The following is a 13,617-nucleotide window of genomic DNA, read 5'->3' as shown; positions in this document are numbered from 1 at the left end:
TTAATTCGACTAAACACAGCGTCTCCTAAAACGGAGATTGTCATAACATTAAAAATATGGGAGTCTGTAAAAATTTGGATCTCAATTCCTGCTTCTAAGGGGATTTTTTCCCCTTTTTCTGTTTTTTTTTTTTTTTTCTTCTTTATCCTTTTTAAAAAAAAAAAATTGCTGCGGCTCTCGCTGTGTGATATAAATTGTCCGAATGACTGTCATTAGTAGGGGGGAAAGAAAACCTACGCGTTATTTTTATTCGCGAGAATTTTAAGGGACACCACGGTACATAAACTGTCTCGAAATTGCTTCGACATTATCTCAGCTACCGAAATTCCCCGACACTAAAAAGGACCGTAGCGGCATTTATGAGCATTTATTCAGCCTCGGATGCTACTGTAAAAGTGAATCCCAGGCAACGGCGTCGCCTCAGCCCCGCGGAACACCGCTTTGATGTCCGCGGACCCTTCCCGCTTAAGTTTACGCTCCCGAGAGCCGCGGCCGGGCAGCGCCCGCAGCGAACCCCGGCGCCCCGGAGAAGCCCGGGGCCGGGGCCGGGGCTCCGGGAAGCCCACCCCGCGCAGCGAGCGGGTACGAGCCCGCGGGCTGGCGAGGCAACCGCTCGCCCGGGCCGGGCGAAAAGCCGCAGCGGGATTTTTTTTTTTGGAGGGGCGAGGAAACGGCGAAGGCGCGTCCGGGCCCGATCCGGGTCCAGCCCCGCTGCGGGGCGAAGGGAGCCCGGCCCGGCCCCTCCAGCCCTGCGGGCCCTGCGCAGGCTGCCCGCCGCCTCCTGCGAGTCACGCACGAAACACCTCCTTAGAAATACCTTCATTCTTGCGGAAAACCTCCCGCGGAGAGCCGAGGGCGACCCGGGCCGAGGAGCTCCGGCCGCCTTCCCACGGAGCCCCGGCAGCCGGCTCCCAACGCCGGCCCCCCGCTGCTTCCAGACCCCCCCCAAAAAGCGCAGCCCCGGCCCCGCGGACCCCGCCGACGCCCCCCTCGATGGCACCGGCCCGGTACGGAGGTCCCCACCGACAACCGGCTGCCGGGGAAGGGGAGCCCCCAGCAGCGGTCAGGGCAGGAGCGGGACTGGGGCTCGGAGGGGCTGTGGGCAAAACCGAGCCCCACGGACACGCGGGGGCCAGTGTCCGTCCAGCCCCGGGGGGGCGGCCCTGGCTCTGCCGCCCCCTGCCTGGCACCCCAATGCGGGGAGAGGGCGGTGGCAGGGCAAGGGACCAGCAGGGTGGTGACGCTTGGGCACCAATATCCCTTCACCTCTCAAAGAAGTGCCAGTTTTCTGCCCGTGATGAGTTACCACGGGGATGGCTGCAAAGGACGCAGGATCTGTCTCTCCGGGGATGTTGGGGCACCCTCCCGGCTGCACTGAGAACCCTTCTCTTTCCTGCCCGGATTTCAGCCAGGGAAGCAAGGGGGAAAGGTACCATGTGAAGCTGTGCAACCCGTGCTCAGAAACACTCCCGCATCCCTCGGGAATCGCTGCCTCAAAGTTGTGACACGCGCCAGGCCTGCAGATTGTACGGTTACTCCTCCGAGGAGACACATACACAGCCGAGAGTCAGCTCACAGGTGACTCCGCCATAAAGTCACCGGAGAAACAAAATCACCGAGAAAATACGCAAGTTCCCAGAAGCGCACAAGCTCAGCCATGATGGTTCAGGCGGTGCCGGGGGACCAGGGGGAGGAGGGACGAAGGGATGCCCGAAGACGCCTTGCTCCCGTCTCTGCCCGCTGCTGTCAGGGGCAAGGCTGGCCTGCTGTCCTTGGTGGGGGGCACACGAAGTGGAATGGAAAAGTGACTTGAAACGAAACGTGGAGCCACAAGCTTTCCTGGTGCCTGAAGAAACGCAGGCAGAGCAGTTCCCTTCCCCGGAGACAAACACGGCAGCTAGGCCTCTGTAGTGGAAATAAATCGGGGCCTCAGCTGAATGACAAATCATCCCTCCTGCATTTAACTGTTACCAGGCTTGTGGACGGCACCCTGCCTCGGGAGGTCCTGCACCAGGGCGTCAGCATCACCACTGCGGACCACGCTGCAGAGCAGCAAACGGCAGCATGGCGAAGCAGTATTTCTCCCACCGGTAGCCCTTCCACCCAGGCATGGGGATCCTTCTGGGACCCCACAGCCAGGCCCTCGCTGGGGCCGAGGCATGCCGGCAAACCCTGTCCTATCTCGTTTCCAGCTCAGCTCCCAAACAAGCCCGTGGTCCCCGTCCCTTCCTATTTCCATCGACCCTTCAGCTGCATCCACTGATGCTTGCAGCGGCGCCGGGGACTCCCAGCTCAAGTCACTGCCACACTACAAAGCTGTAAAGCCCTTTTTGCCAGATGCCGGCTTTGGCTGTGGTTGTCCCCAAGAAGGCACGAACCCTCCTGCTCCCCCAGGAGCCTCAGGCAGCCGCAGCATGACTCGGCGTCCCTTCCCTATCCGTTTTCTCACAGCTCAGAAATGCCATAAGCACCTTGGGTATTTCTTCAGCTCCTGGAGGCGCTTCAGCTTCCCCTGTACTTCTTTCCAAGCAAACGCAGAAACTAGTTAGAAATATTAATTTATATATTCACCAAAGCCTCACAGAAAATTTTTTATAACTGATGAAAAAACAGACCACTGAATGTAACATAGGGTGGCTGGTTAAATGGTTAATATATAGCCCCAAATCACTTTGACTTTCTATCTCAAAATTATCTTTTTAAACGACGGCTTTCTGTTTCTCCTCCTTACTTGACCTCATAAGAGCACCAAGGTTCAAAACTCGTAAAGCTTTCACCCAGCTTTATCTTCCAGCAGCCTGATAGAGGACGTCATGGGCGATACAGGACGTGCAAGAGAGAGAAACGAAACAGGGAAACCCTTCTAGGGCAGCAATCTGCTTCTGCCTCCGGTACGCCCTGGAACCTTTCCATCCCTGTGTGCCACCACCAGTGTCCCACGCCGGGGCTGGAGCCACCCCACTGCACGGCCCTTGGGCATCCCCCCAGACGGTGCAGAAACCAAGACTCAGTGGCCGCGATGCTGCAGCTGGCGGTGAGCACGGAGGGACCTGCAGAGAGCTGCTCCCCGGGGGGGGTTTGGTCCCACGGTCCCCAGCCCGGGGGCTGCCCAGCGTGGGGTGCAGTGGAGTCCGGCAGGGCTGGGCTCCCTCTCCTCCTCTGGGCTTTACGGTGGGCAGCCCGACTGGGCTGTCTGGTGGCCACACGGCCCCAGTGCTGTCGGGTTTATGAGGACGTCACTCAAAACTCCCCACCAAGCCCCTGGGTGGCCGCAGTCTGGGTTACATGTGGACAAGCCTTGGCAGGAGCTGACTGCGCAGCGTATTCCCGTCAGGCGGATGATCCGCATCTGGGGATGGTCTTTCCCCTCCCCGTGCAGCCTGCGGGGCTGCGAAGGCCTCCACGCTCCAGTGAGTGATAGTCCCTAAAGTTTGCAGAGGTTTGCTAAACCCTGGCGGGGAGGGGGTGGGGAGAGCGGCGAAAGGACAGACAGACAGAGTGGGGGCGGTGGGGGGGGGAGGAAAAAAAAGATGCAGAGGATTTCAGCTCCGGCTCTGCTACAGCGACTTGGTGTGGGGTGTGCGAAGGAGCCTGAAACTTAAAAAGATTTATTTTCTCCAGTCATAAATCTCATCCCGTTGTTCCTCTGACCAACCAAGCATGATAAAGTCCTTTTCCATAAAGTATTCAGTATTAAAGCCACAAAGCTCACCCAATCAGTAGCCATCTGCTTCTCCCATAACTGCTGCTCCAGAAGCAGGGAAAAGCAGCCAGAAGAGAAAGGGCACCACTGTTACGGCTCTGGGACAAATGAGGAGGCGCTGAATAGCAGTCGAAACCTTTAGTTTGCCTTGTATATCTGTATCTATAGAGACAGAGAAAGAAAGGAAGCATTATATTGATACAACAATTGTAAAACAAAAAAAGGAAGAGGCATCTAAAGGGCAATACAGCAGGCATCGGAGGGCCCCACGTAAAAGGGATGCTAACAGATTTATAGAAACCTTTAATTGCTTTTCAATTGAAAGATAAAGAGGCCGAGGAAAAACCCGGGAAGAGCGGCAAAGCGATCCGTGTCACCCTCCCGCATCGGCGCCCGCTCCCACGCAACCGCAGCCGTTCTTACTCCGACACCGGACCCCCGGTACCGACCCCGACCCCGACCCCCCCCCCCCCGCAAGGCATCCCGCCGGCCCCGCCGCGCTGGACTTGACTTTCAGCCGGCTGGGAGGGAACAACCCCCGCCTCTGTCGTGTCCCCCCCGCCCCCACCCCGGCCACTGGGAGCTGAACGCGTCTGAGCGACGCATCCCTGAAGCCACCGGTGCAACGGGCAGCGCCGGGACACCGGGTCCGGCGGGGCGGGGGCAGGACTTGACCCAGCGGATGTCTCCCGGCGTGGATAACTCCCCTCCCCCCCCCTCCCCGGCTTAATTACGGACATGAAAAGCAGCGGTGCGGGTTATAGTTGGGGGGGGGTGGGTGTGTGGAAGCCGGTCCCGAAGAAGCCGGGAAGGGGGGGGGGGGGGGCAGGCTGGCGGGCGATTCGCCGAGGGGGCGGCACAAGCCCAGGCAGGGCAGCACCCCCAGGCCCCGGCGGAGCACGGCGCCCCCCCCGCCCCTTCCTGTGCCCCGCCGGGTAATGAGAGGGTTAATGAGCGAGCGAAGGGTTCGGCCGAAAATCCCCAGCGCATCACGCCCATGGCCTCGTCCCCCCCCCCCACCCCCCCCCGGGGGCATCTCCCCTGGCACCGGGGGGACCCGCACTCCCGGAGCGGCGGCGCGGGGCGGGGGGGGAATCACCGCCCGCCCCAACGGCGTTTGTCGGGATGATTCCCGGGATGAGGATCGCTCCCCCCGGCTCTGCCGCGGCGGGGGGGGTTGGTGGTGGTGTAAGGGGGGAGCCCCGAGGAGTTTGGAGGAGTTAGGGGGGCGGCTCGGAGCGCCGGGTGCCTCCCCCGGCTCCCCCCCCGGCTCCCCCCCCCGGCAGGGGCGGCCGCTGCGCAGGACGAGTGCCGCCTTCCCTCCGATGGAGGGCAGGAGAGGAAAGACCAAGCCGGAGATGATGCCGGCGGCCAGAGCCAGGTCCCGGGCACCTTCCCGCAGCAGACCCGGCTCCCGGTGGGTGCTCGGGCCCCCCATCCCCGCCGGCAGCAGCGGGGAGCCGGGGGGGGGTGGGCTGCAGGGACAGCCGGGGCCGGCGCTGGAAGCAGGGGAAAAAGGGTGGGTTGGGGTTGGTGGGTTTTGGGGTTTTTTTTGGTCCCCTGGCACGCGAGGGAAACCAGCAGAAACGTGATTTACGCACCGATTAAAAACGTGGCCGACGAGCGGGAGACATGGATGCATCACCCTCCCTCATGTGGGTTTTGTTTGTCCCTCGCAAAACTGCGAGCGAGATTGAATGCTGCGCCGGAGGCTTAAGTTCCGCCGTGGCTTTTCCCAAGCACTATCGTGTCCAGCAGCACTGTATTATGTCAAAAATCTGGCATGGCAGGCAGCGGCACATCTGCTAGGTGTGGATGACATTCATTAGCCAAGGTTCTCTGCTAAACGGCCTGCCAGAGTCTCAGCAGCGATGCCCAATGCCAATCACTCGTCGGCTGCCAGCTCAAAGGCAATCCTGCTGCAAGGATGGCTTCTTTCCATGCTGGCAGGAGAAACAGAGGAAACAATGCATTTAGATGTTTGGGATGTGAGCAAGGTTGCACATGGGAGCAGCAAGCAGATGTAGCAGAAGAGGAGATGAAGTTGTGAAGTGTCATTTAATAATTGCGGCACACGGGAGATGTACTGGCAAGTCGAGGCTTAGGAAGGGAAAGCGTTAACCCCTCACCAAAGCACGGGGTGGACAGCGGTGGGTGCTTTTTGAAGGGAAAGGTGATGAGACTCACCCAGCAAACGGCCTGTTTGTGCCCATAATGGCTACCCGGCGTCTTCAGCACGGGGAAACTGCAGGTCAAGCCAGCCTGGAGAGTGGCTCAGGGCCCTGGACGCGTCGGCGTCACACCTCTTGGCATCCAGAAGCGCAGGTTTGAGATCAAACAGTGAAGCAGCCAGGGTAGGCTTCGAGATTTTTGGAAATAAACCCAAGCAACTTTGAAGCACTTTTCCTGCGTGTCAGCTCTTCTACACCCCACGCAAGGGGAGGCACGGCGGGCCTGTGACCCCCACCTCTCCCTGCCTGGGTGCCCCCTCCTGCCCACCCCCCCCCAGGCAGCACCCGCTGCCTGCGCAGGGCAACCCGCCGCGGTGACCCGCTCCAGAGCCGCCCCGGCTCAGGCTCTCCCTCCTCTCCGGAGGTCTACCCGCTGCAATCCGGACAGCCTCCCCGCTGCTGACTTAGTGGGCTCAGCGCTGGTTTTGACATTTTGGTTCGCAGCCTAAAAAAGGGCAGCTGCGCAGCCGGGGCTGGCTGGGCACTCACCGCGCTTTCCTTGCAGCGACGCCGAGGCCAGAGGCGGAGGGAAGGGGCACCTGCTCGGCACCGCTGCCACCCTCTCTCTCCGGGAAAAGAGGCTCCGCTGCCCTTTGCTTGTAGGTCCTGCAAAGTTTCTTGTTCCTACAAAGGAATTAAAACACCTTGGGGTGAGACGGGTGTAAAGATGCTTGTCTTCCCCTCTTATTGCTTTCATGAAATTGCGGCCACCTAATGGGGTTGGAATTCGAGCCAGCGTTTGGTTTTCAGCAGACGCAGGGAGCAACCTCAAATAGGTGCTCAATGAAAGCTTCCCTCATCCCTCTGCCTGCTGCCTTCCCTCAGCTTCCGCTCCTGCTGCTATTTCTGTTTACATCCATTCACTTAAGTAGTGGCTCATGAAACGTGTAAAACGCTACCTACACACCAGAGCACGCAGCCCTCGCCTCACTGATGAATTCCTGTGATGGTTTCAGTGGCTTAAATCTTCCGCTACCTTTGCTCGCGCTGTGGAGGGCCGCTGGTATCTCCCAGCGCCTTTCCTACTTCTTGCAGCCAGTCAAGGAATTCTGGGCTCCCCCCCGCGGTGCTGGCCTCTCTGCCATTACCTGTGCTATTAAATCTCCACCCACACCTTCCGGCAGCCCCCCAACAGCCCCACGTCCCTGCTTCCGCCACAGGCCGGCCCCCTGCAGGGTGGTGTGCCCGTCTCTAACGCCACACACGCTGTGCCCAAGGCTTACCGGGCAACTCTTCCCCTAGCCCATGGTTGGGGCTCCCCCAGTTTCCCCCGCCCAGCCACCTGCAAGCCCTCGTCCTTTTAGCCTCCTGCTCCCCCCGCCCTGGGAAGTCACTCCGCTCCGGCCGTATTCCGGGTCCAGCCTTATCCACCTTCTGTTTCTGCACCGGGTTTCTCTTAGTTCATCGTCCTCAACCAACTAAAGCGTCTGCAACTCGTAAGGTATTTCCCCCATTTCCCGCTTTTCATGGTGTAACCCTTGCTGTGCCCCACCAGCATGCTTCCGGCACAGGCTGCGTGAATCCCCTAAGGAACCACCCTCGGCCACTGGAAACGTGTGTGTTTTAAGAGCAGGAACCAAACCAAGAAGTAGAGATGCGATGCTTCTCCCCCCACCTCCCAACATCGTACCTTTGGTTAATTACAGGAGTATAATCCCATTCGATCTTCCGCGGTGCTTAAACTCCAGCCTGTGGAGTGTTCCCGGGGCAGCGGTTCACGCGGAGGAGTCAGAAGAGGGGAAGGGGAGAGCAGGGCACTGCTCCCGAGGGGAGCATCCCTGCGCAGGATCCGGCGGTCCCATTCCCATCAGCTCTGCCGGTGCAGTAATCATTAGGGCTGTCAGCACAGCAGGCGAAAAAAACCAAACATATTTCAAAAACTCTTGTCAAAACAAAAGCCTGATTTTATTTTTTAATGCCAGGTTGGACTCGATGGACATCGCGTTTGAAACCATATTTCATTTTATTTTTTCAAGGTGTTTCTCACACGACTCATTAAAATTGTGTTCGTTGTCACTATTCCCAGCCAACTATGTGGGAGAGAACAGAGTTATTGCTGCTCTTACCATGAGGGCTCTGTGCAGAAAAGCGCTCACGCACGTGTTCCCTTCGCTCTCAAAGGATTTTAAGCATTTACTTAAATTTAAGCCTAAGTACTTTTTGGAAGAGGGAACGTCTCTCAGAACTGGGACTGGATTCAAAATCTGTATGTCCACAGAGCTCTGCCTCTTAACTCCTTGCTCGAAGCACTCGAACATCTCCTGCCTCAGCCGCACGAAACCGTGTCACGCCGTTTGATGCATTTCTTGGCACGTGCGCGCTCTAATCCACAATACCCCCGTTCCTTCCCTCTTTTTTTAGTTTGCTTTTCTTTGGGTGCAGTGTATTATGTTTTCCTGTATGTACTACTACATACTGCTTGCACAATGTTTTGCGTGATCTAATATTCTTTGTTCAAAACTGCAAAAAAATCTAAATAAAGACTATAGTGTGTCGCATCAGTATAGGCATCAGCTAACGTTTTCCACGGCATATGGTACTTCAGAAGCCATATGTACCACTGTTTAGTGATTCTGGCAAAGAGGCACAGAATGGTGAAATCCAACTGCCAGGATTTCTGAAAACAAATATGTAAATGCTCCAGTGCTTTTGTTATTCATAACATACCTCTAACACAGCACATACAATATGCTGTTCATTCTGTAACTGGTATACTCAACTATATTTGCTTCACTTCTCATTTTAAAAGATTTTTTTTTTCCCTTCTATGTATGATTCCTCCATCCTTTCTGTCACAATCATTTTAAATTGCAGTTTAGAAAAAGGCATTTAATCTATTTTAAAGGATGCATTTTGGGGGGCGGGGGGGGATCATGTATCCACGCGAGGGTCTCATGTCAGAACAAAGACAGACATTATTCCAGCAGCCCGAGAACGCCCGTTACAACTCGAGGAAGGAAACCGCCTGGAACAAGATGGGTTGTGCGGAGTGAAGTCTGCTCAGCCAGGAATAACCTCCCGGGCAAAACCGGCCGGTTGTCCCTGCTCGCGGGCTGATGCGGAGGGAGTGGGCTGCGCAAACCCTTTGGGAATACGCTCCAGGAAACAATAGTTGTGAAGGAAACGGACGATTTCAGACGCGTGGTTAGAGGTAGACGGCAGCTGCCGAGCCCTGACCTGGGCTGGGTCCCGGCGAGCCGGGGCTCCATCGCTGCCGAGGAACAAAGAGATGCTCCACGGCCGGGGGTTTGTCCCCAGCGGGGCCGGCAGCACCCACACGAGCGTCTTCTGCGCGGCAGCCAGAGGCATCAGGGCAGCGCTGAGCTTCGCCATCTCTCTCTCATTTGGGTTGGCGTAACTTGCCCGGAGTCCATCCCGGAGCTCACGTGGAGCATCCCCCCGCCAGTACAGGCTCTTCAGACCCCACGGCCAAGGCAGGAGCCCTCCTTCCCCAGCCAGCACAGGCAGGTGAACAGGAATCAACACCTGATCCCCATTAACCATCTCCGGCATCACGGTGCTCCTCATCCCCAGAGCCCCTGTCCTCTTCGCCCAAGATTTTGCTGTGATGAAGTATTTCAAAATGTTCCTATTTAACATTCAGCATCACTATTCACAACAAACATTTTTTACAGTCCCCTTCGCCTCCACTGCCTCTGTCTTTTGGTTTATCAGCGCACACGGGGACTAAAATTACGGGAGTGATCAAACACGTTCGCAAGTTGTTCCGCAGCTTGCTCCTGCCTCCTCTGAAGCTGTAAATCCCTGCCGCAGCCAGCCCTCGGCACCCGGCAGCTCCGGGCAGCACCAGCCAACCGGGCACACCTCCCGAGGGGAAAAATAGTAATGCCTCGGAAAAACACTTGCCTTTTCTGCCACCCCTTTTGTTATTTCCATTGTTAAAGCCAAACAGCAAAACAATGGCTCCCCCCCCCCCCCACCTTTGCAGCAACACGTAGTCACTCTACAAGGTCTTGAAAATTTTTTGCCATCTCAGACACAACATCATCCGAGACACATGGATGCCTTTCTCCCAAGAGGCCGAGCTCTGCCTTTCCTTTCGGTGCCAGCCTCGCGCTACAGCATCCCATTTCAGCAAGCACAGCCGCCCTCCCCGGGACGTCGTGCCCACCACAGTTGCTGCTAAACCTTCTTCCTACGCGCACAACGGACCTGCTCATCACCCAAAATCTCCCGCCGAGTCCCCGCTGTATTATCCTGCGCCGCAAATTGGCTGGGTGCCCAAGCAATTCCTTTTTGGCATGATTTCCGCCCCCCCCCCCCAGTGTTAACCACTTTCCTCCTTTTAAGTTAGAAGGAACTCTGGTACAAAGCTTAAGGTAGAGCTCCCTGTGCAGCCAGGTCTTGCACCTCTAAACTCTCACTTTTTTTTTTTTTTTCTATTTTATCGCAGAAAAAAAAATTAGCTTTTACATTTTCCTACTTTCACAGATCCTTAAGCCTGAACGTGTTTGGTTTTTTTTTTTTCCCTATTCAGTTCTAGCCAGCAGGTAATAAAAAGTCACAATAAAAATTTTTGCCTTTGAGCGTAAGAAGGGCCTGCATTAGGAAAAAAGAGACAATTACAAAGCGCAAAGTGGCAAAAAGCTCCTAAGGAGCCAAAAAAATAAAAGAACAACCAAACATGCAGCCTGGCTATCAAAAAAAGGCACATTTTTTCCCTCGCTGCTGCGCAAGCCAGCAACGCAGCATATTTTGAAAGATAAGAAGTCTGCGACGAGAGGAAAAAACCCAACAGTCCGACACAGCCGAAGGGCTAGAGGTGCAGCCGGCGCTGAGGAAGCCATTGGGACAAGGCCGGGGTCCGCGCTGTGCCGCGGGGCCGTGCCCGGCTACCGCAGGGGAGGCAGGAACACGAGGAGCCCCGCGTCCCGCCACTGCCTGGCGAGAGGCTGCACTAATCCCGCAGCCCCACGGCAAGACAAACTGCACAAAGGCAAGGGAGCCAAAAAAAAAAAAAAAGAAGAAGAAAAAAAAAAGGAGCAGCGCGTTGATTGAGCTGGTTCACGTGCGCTGGCGTTTACAGCTGAGCAAAGGTCAGTCTTGTATTACCTCCTGTGAACCCCTCCTGAATGAGCAGGCTGGTGATTTAATGGGCTAAGAAGGAAGATTTATCGACATACCATGGGTTGCTGGCCCTAACTTTTAACCCACTGGCAGAGGCTTTATTTTTTGTTAAGGGGGGGGCTACACACACAATAGTTGCTTCCTTACCTTACGAGTAAATGTGATCTCACCCCACAGAGCTTGCTGCTGCTGCTGCCTATCAGACAACAGACTGTTGTTTTTTTCTTCAAGCACAAAATTTAGCAGAAAGCTTCCTCACTTGAAAGCGTCTGTACAGTCGAGGGCATGGAGGGGAGGGGAAAGGCTGGGAGGAGGGTCATGGAGCTGCTGGCACATCCGCCTTGTTTGCTTCATCTCATCTGGGACCTGAAGATCAGAGGAAATGTGAAGAACACGGCAGGTGCTCCCTTCCTCCACAGGCACCCTCCTCCTTCAGCCAGCGGAGCACCCTACGGCCCGTGGCAAGGCACATGCCTCCAGAGGGCGATTCAGAGCTCAAATCTTCCATCTCCACATCCCCACCACCGAAGCTGGCCTGTTTACCGGGGAGATGAGTCCTCAGTTGGGATATAACGCCCTCCACAGACCTGCTCCCTCTCCTGACTCACCATCCTTCAGCGTGCAGCAGCGGCGGCTTGAAACGGGAAGAGCAATCCAAGCAGTTCTGTACTTACCGGACACACAGCCTCGCATCCCTTCTCCCAGCAGTTGTCACCGAGGTCCTCATCTCTACGCTTCTGGTCCCTCTATCCGGAGCATCGCCTCTGGCTGGCTGGATGTCGACTACCAGGTTATTTTTTCCCCCCTGTTATTCCTAGGAGGTTCCTATGAACCCCGCTGTATCCAGCACACTTCTGTTTTACAAGATCCAGCTCAATTTTGAAACCCCCCTTAGACCCCTGAGCTTTCACTGGCAGCTCAAAGGGAGCTCTGCACCCTGTTTTTACGCTTAACGTTCTTGCACGCTTCCCACTTGTTTCTACCTTTTTCTGTTCCTGTTGCGAACCAAACTCCCCACGGTGCTGGATGGGAGCACAGGGGAACCGAATTCACACCCCCCCCACCCCCCCTTTCCTTCCTGCTGTCTCAGGCAAATCACACAAAAGCCGTCCTCTGCTTCCTTCTCCCTGTCATACAAGAGGGGTGAGACCTTCTTACCCGGCAGAAGCACCTTCCTCGCCTCTTTGGGGCGCTTACGCACCCAAACCCCTTCGGCTGCAGCGAGCGCGGCTGGGAAGGGGATTCCCAGGATGTGCTCCTGCGGAACGGATGAATAATTTCTCTTCTGCAGCAAGTGCCAGCGCTCGCTCGTCGCCAGTTGGCAGAGGGTCCCGCTTCCTTTTCTGAGGAACGCTTTGCATCCACCTTTCTCCCCGCCGAGGGGTGCCCCGGAGGCTGGCGCGAGCCCTTCGGAGCAGGCAGGAGCTGGGGGCTCAGGGAAGGAGGGTGAATCCGGCGAGGAGGAGACGGTTCCTGCTTCAGGTGCTCCTTTGAGCTGACAGGGAGCAGGTGGCACATCTCCCTCCCTCACCTGAGGGTTCCCATGGGAACACAGAAGGGCTCTGTACCAGCAAATTTTGGAACAGGCACGCCTGTGAAAAACTTCTGATATAATATTTGAGTCCTCAGATGTTCAACCATTTGCACATACTGCGCGAATGCCTTATTTGCATCGGATTTGTATTTGTTGGTATTCACATTCACAGGAGCAGGCATACATTAGACGAATGGCATGACAGTTTATGGGGATCGGCTGTGCCATAGCCCCAGCTCGGGGCTCCGGCTGCGCTCCGCACCCCATGGCACACCGCAGCCCCTCCTGAGCTCCCCCCCAGGAGGGCCAGGCACGGCCACCAAGCGCCAGGGTGGCTGGGACCAGGTGACAGACCTGGAAACGGCCACAGCAAGCCCCGGGCCTGGTGGACCACGCGGTTTATCAGGCTGTACTAACTTTTCCAAACAGAGAAGCTTAAGGATGATTAGGAGCTACTGGCCAGAATTGCTTCGCCCACATTTCCAAAGGTGAAGTTAATTGAACTATTTGGATTTACTCTCTTGTATTTGCTTATATGACCTTATGTCACACTCCCTGCCCACATCTTTAGTCCCTACATAGGGACATCCAGCCATGAAACAACCCAACGAGGTGGTCCCTTCCCATCTCGCAACAGCATCCCTCCCTCCGTAAAATGGGAATAGTTATTATTCGCTCCCAGGTTTACCATGGCACCTGGGTGCTCTCGTCTGCTAGACAGCTGGAAACTGTCACTAGAGATGCTGTTCTCACAGAAGCGTTGCTAGGCTCAGTCAGATATTGTTTGTCAAGCAGATGGAAAACCTCAGAAGAACAGCACTGCAGCAACAGAAAGCTCATTTTCTGCTAGGAAATTTTTGTTATTGGGCAATGTTTTCGTCAGGTGACTTCACATCCCAGCGAGCCCACATGCCAGGACAGTCTAATAATGCTTTTGTTAACCTACTTCCAGTACTGAATCGCTGCAGTTTTACTTCCCAAGGCTCGCTAACAGCTCCAGCTGATTTTACGATCCCTGAACTCGGCAGTTGAGCACCTGAGAGCGGCAGAGACCAGGGCTC

The 13,617-nt window shown here is 56.1% G+C and overlaps 1 long non-coding RNA gene across 1 annotated transcript; it reads right to left on the bottom strand.

Moving 5' to 3' along the window:
* Positions 1 to 8,748: 8,748 nt before the first annotated feature.
* Positions 8,749 to 13,274, bottom strand: LOC141743869 (uncharacterized). Its single transcript, XR_012587232.1, has 3 exons — positions 12,181 to 13,274; positions 11,170 to 11,388; positions 8,749 to 9,497 (listed from the first exon to the last, which is right to left on the bottom strand). It is a non-coding gene; the product is annotated as an uncharacterized LOC141743869 (long non-coding RNA).
* Positions 13,275 to 13,617: the final 343 nt, after the last annotated feature.

This window comes from Larus michahellis, chromosome 5 (genome assembly GCF_964199755.1).
Source record: "Larus michahellis chromosome 5, bLarMic1.1, whole genome shotgun sequence".
NCBI lineage: Eukaryota > Metazoa > Chordata > Aves > Charadriiformes > Laridae > Larus > Larus michahellis.
Note: the sequence above shows the minus strand (reverse complement) of the source record. Positions and strands in the feature narration are given on the sequence as shown.